General features: G+C 32.8%; 1 pseudogene; it reads right to left on the bottom strand.

The window, feature by feature from the left end:
- Nucleotides 1–391: 391 nt before the first annotated feature.
- LOC145669958 (cytochrome c oxidase subunit 1 pseudogene) lies at nucleotides 392–1,421 on the bottom strand (annotated as a pseudogene).
- Between the last annotated feature and the right edge of the window lie 5,735 nt (nucleotides 1,422–7,156).

The raw sequence follows: 7,156 nt of genomic DNA, 5'->3' as shown, positions 1-7,156 counted from the left end.
TAAACGTCCTGGAGTAGCATCTGCTTTAATACCAAAGGCGGGCATAGCTCATGAGTGAAGAACATCGGCGGCGGTGATTAAGATACGAATGTCAATATTAATAGGCAATACGATGCGATTGTCTACATCTAGAAGACGAAATGAATTAGGACTTATTTCATTGATAGGCACTATATAAGAATCAAATTCTGTTAAGGAGAAGTCAGAATATTCATAACTTCAGTATCATTGATGTCCAATTGTTTTAAGGGTAATTGCTGGCTGGTGAATTTCGTCTAGTAAGTATAAGAGTCGTAAGGATGGGAGGGCGATAAAGATTAGTGTAATAGCCGGCAAAATCGTTCAAATAGTTTCTAGGGTTTGGCCCTCTAATAAGTTACGGTTAATATATGTGTTTGGTAGAAGAGAGGCTAGTAAATAGCCTACGAGAACTGTAATTATAGTTACAATGAGTATTGTATGATCATGAAAAAATACTATTTGTTCTATTACAGGGGACGCTGCATCTTGAAGTCCTAGTTGATTTCAAATGGCCATTTCTAAAGAAGATGGTTATTCTTATGTTTGGGGCTTAGGCCCAATGCACTTATCTGCCACCTTAGAAGTTTGTTAGTAAGGGAAGTTCTGCATAACTATGTTCTGCTGGCGGTAAGTTCTGGAATCATTCTAAAGATGTTGTTTGTTGATCCGAAAAGACTACTCGCAAAGGCTTCTCATATAATAATTACAAGTACTAGCACGGCGATGAAGGAAAGGAATGAGCCAATACTTGATACTGTATTTCATGTAGTGTAGGCATCTGGATAATCTGAATACCGGCGAGGCATCCCACTTAAACCTAAGAAATGTTGAGGGAAGAATGTGATGTTTACTCCTATAAATATTACTAGGAATTGAATTTTTAGTCATGTAGGATTTATTGTTGTTCCTCTAAATAGAGGGAATCAATGAATAAGTCCTGCTATGATAGCAAATACAGCACCCATAGATAGTACGTAGTGAAAATGTGCTACTACATAATAAGTGTCATGGAGAACAATGTCTAAGGATGAATTTGCTAATACAACTCCCGTGAGACCCCCAACAGTAAATAGGAAAATAAAACCTAAAGTTCATAAGATTGAAGGTGAGTAAGTTATTTGTGCTCCATGAAGTGTGGCAATTCATCTGAATACCTTAATTCCTGTAGGAACAGCAATGATTATTGTGGCGGCAGTAAAATAGGCACGAGTATCAACGTCTATACCAACAGTGAATATATGATGAGCCCAAACAATAAATCCTAGGAATCCAATTGCCAGTATTGCATAAATTATTCCTAAAACGCCAAAGGTTTCCTTTTTACCACTTTCTTGGGTTACAATATGTGAAATTATGCCAAATCCCGGAAGAATTAAAATGTAAACTTCAGGATGACCAAAGAATCAAAATAGATGTTGGTATAAAATTGGATCTCCCCCTCCTGAAGGATCAAAGAAGGAAGTATTAAGATTTCGGTCAGTTAGGAGTATTGTAATAGCTCCTGCTAATACGGGAAGAGACAAAAGAAGTAGTACGGCAGTAATTACTACAGATCAAACGAATAATGGCATTCGTTCTAAAGTTATTCCAGGAGTTCGTATGTTAATTACGGTTGTAATAAAATTTACGGCCCCGAGAATTGAGGATACACCGGCTAAATGGAGGGAGAAAATAGAAAGGTCAACAGAGGCTCCGGCGTGAGCAATGGCTCTGGAGAGAGGGGGATACACAGTTCATCCAGTTCCTGCACCACTCTCTACAATTCTTCCTGTTAATAGTAGAGTTAATGAAGGCGGTAATAATCAGAATCTTATGTTGTTTAGGCGAGGGAATGCCATATCAGGTGCTCCTAGTATTAAAGGCACTAATCAATTACCAAAGCCTCCAATTATAATTGGCATAACTATGAAGAAAATCATAATGAAAGCATGAGTAGTAACAATTACATTATACATTTGGTCATCACCAATTAAGCTACCTGGTCGGCCAAGTTCTGCTCGAATGAGAAGACTTAATGATGTTCCTACTATTCCTGCTCAAGCCCCAAAGATCAAGTATATTGTACCAATATCTTTATGATTTGTAGAAAATAATCATCGTTGCAAGTAAAATTAAATAGGGTGGCCGAAGTATTAGGTGATAGATTGTAAATCTATTTATGGTTAATAAATCTCCTATTAGGTTTTATAGTCAATATTTATGATGTCGGACTGCAATTCCGGAGTAGTAGGTAATATATACTAAGACCTAAAAGGTTGCCTTTTATTTATAGCTTTGAAGGCCATTAGTTTTTTTTAACTTAAAGTCTTTGTTTAAAGGATGTTGACAGTTAAAGGTAAAATAATTATGCCTCTTAATGAAATAATAATGAATATCGATCTAATTGATGTTTCTAGACTTTTTTCATTAAAGATGTTCATGTTTGATTATAGTGATTAATGATGAAAGCAGCATAAGCAATTCGTATATAATAGAAAAGAGTAATTAGTGCTGTTATTACTATCAGGGTGAGAATAATAAATGATATTTGTTCAGCAGTTTTTATAATAATGATTCACTTAGGTAAGAATCCTAAAAATGGTGGAAGACCCCCTAAAGATAAAAGACTAGTAAAGATAGCTAATTTTGTTGTTACGATAATTTTATTAGAGAAAGTTTGATTAATATGGAATATTTTGTTTATTGCAAAAAGGGCGACTGCTATTATTGAAAGTAAGGCGTAAAATAAGAAGTAGAGAGATCATGCTATGTCACTTAGCAGAAGGGCTATGAGTATTCAGCCAGTGTGATTAATAGATGAAAATGCTATGATTTTGCGTAGTGATGTTTGATTTAAGCCTCCGATTGAGCCTACTACTAAAGATAAAATTAAGGTTAGATAGATTAGATTTGTAGGATTTAAGCTGTAGGATAATAGGCCGAGGGGTGCCAATTTTTGTCATGTCATTAAAATAATGCAGTCTATTCAGAGTATAGCCTCTATTACTTCGGGCATTCAGAAGTGAAGAGGAGCTGCTCCTATTTTAAAAAGTAAGGAAATAGTGATTAAATAATATGTAGTTTGCAGTCCTATGTAAAGTAGAATAATTGCTATTAAAAGTAAGGATCTTGCAATAGCTTGTACTAAAAAGTATTTTAAAGCAGATTCGGTGTGACGTTGATTGTTGGTCTTTGAAATTAGGGGGATGAATGATAGGAGATTAATTTCGAGACCAATTCAAGTACCAAATCATGATGAGGAAGTTAAGGAAATAAGCGTTCCTAACACAAGTGTTGTAGAGAATAAAAGAGTTTTAGGGTTAGTGAGCATTAGAAAAAGAAGAGTAATCTTCATATGCGGGGTATGAGCCCACTAGCTTATCTTAGCTTATCTTTCTACGCTTTAGTGTACGATGCACGTTGATTTTTGATATCAAAGGTGAAAGTTTAATTCTTTTAGGTGTAATAAGAGTATATTGAAATACTTGATTTATCCTATCACGATAATCCTTTAATCAGGCATCTTATTATTTAATAATTATTTATAGAACTAGACGAGAATTTAAATAGATGAGTATTGTGTTATAGTAATTAAATTTAGAATTAATATATATTAATAATAATTAAAACTTGAAAATCTATTAAATCCTCTTAATTAGCCTGAGATACCGGCTAAAGGTATATTAATAAGACTATCGTATCCAGAATATGCTAGTTTTTACAGCATATGTGTAAGGAGAAAATAAATATACTTGTATAGGATACAATTTTGTTTGAGGGGGGAAAAAACCAAATTGTATCCTAGACAAGGGGGGAATAGGTTTTAATTAATACTAATTTTTATCAATTGGATTAAATACATAACTAATAATTATTTATTTTAGCGTTATAAGTTAATAATAAAGTATTATCCTGGCTTTTCTTCTCTTGTTTATCTAGTTGTACATGTAATCATCCGAATAAGAAATAAGTATTATTTATCTTAAAAATAAGTGATGAAGTATAATTGGTCGCAGTACTTGGTTTTGTTTATTAATTAGTGTTTGAAGCAGTTAAGGTTTAGTAAGACCTGGCGAAATTCGTGCCAGCTGCCGCGGTGAGACGAGGGGGCCGAAGGGAAGAGTATTGACGGTTAAGGTGTAGTTATAAATTTAAGTTATAGGATTTTGTCTTTTTATTTTTAGGTGAAATTATTATTTAAAATAATGAATCCTATGTTTGAAGCTATGAAATTATTTGTTAAACTAGGATTAGATACCCTATTATTTTTAATGTAAAATGTAATACCTGGGTAATAGTAGTTATATTCTTGAAACTCAAAGGATTTGACGGTATTTTAGACTGTTCAGAAGAATTTGTCCCGTAATCGACAACCCACGATATATTTTACTTACTATTGTTGGCAGTTTGTATATCGCCGTAGTTGAAGGTATTAAGGAGAGGTTAGAAACCTTCATTATCTTTATTTATTGAGGAAGACTTCAGGTCAAGGTGCAGCTTATTAGTAAGAGGAGATGGATTACAATAGAATGTTTATACGAATTTTATTATGAAATCATTTAAATGAAGGTGGATTTGAATGTAATATTAGTTATATTGCTATTATGAGTAGGGCTCTAGGATATGTACACATCGCCCGTCGCTCTCATTTGTTTAGGTGAGATAAGTCGTAACATAGTGGGTGTACCGGAAGGTGTGCCTAGATTGAATTAATAACAAAATAGAGCTTGTTAGTTGACCTATTCGTTTACATCGAGGAGGTTTCTGTGCAATTCAGATTATTTTGATTGAAGGATGTACTTATATGTATATGATTTTTATATTGAGATTAAGTGAATCAACTTTAATTGATGTTATTGTATAGGGTATAGAGTTAATTTGTTGATATTATAGTTAATTAGTACCGTAAGGGAATGTTTGAATAAGTGAAATTTTGTTTGAAGGGAAGAAGACATGAAATGTTGTACCTTTTGTATCAGGGAACACTAAATAATATTATTATATAATTATTTCCCGAAATGGAAAGAGCTAAAATATTACGGTAATATAGGTAGCATACTATTTGTAAATTTTATTTTAGTGGTGAAATGCCTTTCGGTTTCCATTATATCTGGTTGTGCAGGAATTGAATTTAATTCAGCCGCGGCTAGACTTGTTGTAGATTTGTTTTTTGTAGTTTTGCCGTGAGTAATAGTAAGGGGGATTTGCTCTTTACTTGTATTATTTATAATGTGGTTTTATATTAAATGAAAGATGTGGGCTTAGAAGTAGCCATCATTTGTAATTTTGTTATAACTTATTTGAGTTGTTTATCATATTTTGTTACATTTAATTTATTACTGTACTTTTGCTTTAAATTAGTTAAGGTGATTTATAATGGTGTTATTAGTATATTGGAGAGGATGATTAAAGGAATTCGGCAAAGATTTCCTCCGCCTGTTTATCAAAAACATGTCCTTTTGTTAAAATAAAAGGTCTAACCTGCCCAGTGAGGTTTTAAACGGCCGCGGTATCTTGACCGTGCGAAGGTAGCATAATCATTAGTCCTTTAATTGTGGGCTTGTATGAAAGGTTGGACGAGTGGAATACTGTCTTTATTTGTAATATTGAATTTTACTTTTGAGTGAAAAGGCTTAAATAATTTAAAAGAACGATAAGACCCTGTAGATCTTTATATTTAGGTAGTAATTTTTGTAGTTGGTAATGAATAAATTTGCTATTTAATTGTTGCGTTGGGGCGACGAGAAGATAAAATAAATTCTTTTTTATATAATTACTTTTAGGTATTTTTATGAGCCTTATTAATGATTGTTAGACTAAGTTACCTCAGGGATAACAGCGTAATTTTTTTTGAGAGTTCATATCGACAAGAGAGATTGCGACCTCGATGTTGGATTAAGATTTTATCTAGGTGCAGAAGCTTAGTGTATAGGTCTGTTCGACCTTTGAAATCTTACATGATCTAAGTTCAGATCGGCGTGAGCCAGATCGGTTTCTATCCTTTATTGACAATAGTACTTTAGTACGAAAGGACCAAGTACTAGTAATATTTATTTTTAGAAAATAAAAGTAAATGAGCATTACTTTGGCAGATAAGTGCATTAGATTTAGGATCTAATAATGGATGAATTGAGTCCAGGTAATAATGTATTATGACTATATTATAGGTGTGGTTTCTTATTTGATTTTGATTATTTGTGTTTTAATTGGGGTTGCATTTCCAACTTTATTAGAACGGAAGGTTTTAGGATATATTCAAATTCGTCGGGGACCTAATTAGGTGGGTATCTGTGGTTTACCTCAGCCTTTTGCAGACGCAATTAAGCTATTTACTAAGGAGCAAGTTTTCCCTACTATATCTAATTATTATCCTTATTATCTAGCTCCTGTTTTTAGTTTGTTTTTATCCTTGTTAGTATGATTAAGAATTCCTTATTTAAGTGTTATACTAACTTTTTCTTTGGGTTTGTTATTCTTTTTATGTTGTACAAGCATGGGCGTGTATACTGTAATAATTGCTGGTTGATCTTCTAATTCTCCATATTCTTTGTTAGGAGGTCTTCGAGCAGTAGCACAAACTATTTCTTATGAGGTTAGTTTGGCTTTAATTTTGTTGTCTTTTGTATTTTTAGCTGAGAGATATAGATTGTTGAATTTTGGTTATTATCAGGAAGAGTTATGGTTTTTATGAATCACGTTTCCTTTGGCATTAGTTTGATTTGCTTCTTGTTTAGCTGAAACTAATCGTACTCCTTTTGATTTTGCAGAAGGTGAATCAGAACTTGTTTCTGGGTTTAATATTGAGTATAGAGCAGGAGGATTTGCTCTTATTTTTATGGCTGAATATGCTAGTATTTTGTTTATGAGAGCCTTATTTAGAGTTTTGTTTTTAGGATATGATATTTTTTCTGTTTTATTTTTTTGTAAGGTAGTATTTATTTCTTTTGGTTTTATTTGGGTACGAGGAACGCTACCACGATTTCGGTATGATAAATTAATATATCTTGCTTGAAAGTGTTTTTTGCCTTTGTCTCTTAATTATCTTTTATTTTTAGGGGGCATAAAGCTTCTTTTTATTTCTCTTTTAATTTAAGTGTATTAAATTGAGAATAAGTTCTTAGAGCTTTGCTCTGTTGTATGTTTTCAAAACATATGC

Source organism: Thermobia domestica, chromosome 14, assembly GCF_964235325.1.
Source record: "Thermobia domestica chromosome 14, izTheDome1.hap1.1, whole genome shotgun sequence".
NCBI lineage: Eukaryota > Metazoa > Arthropoda > Insecta > Zygentoma > Lepismatidae > Thermobia > Thermobia domestica.
Note: the sequence above shows the minus strand (reverse complement) of the source record. Positions and strands in the feature narration are given on the sequence as shown.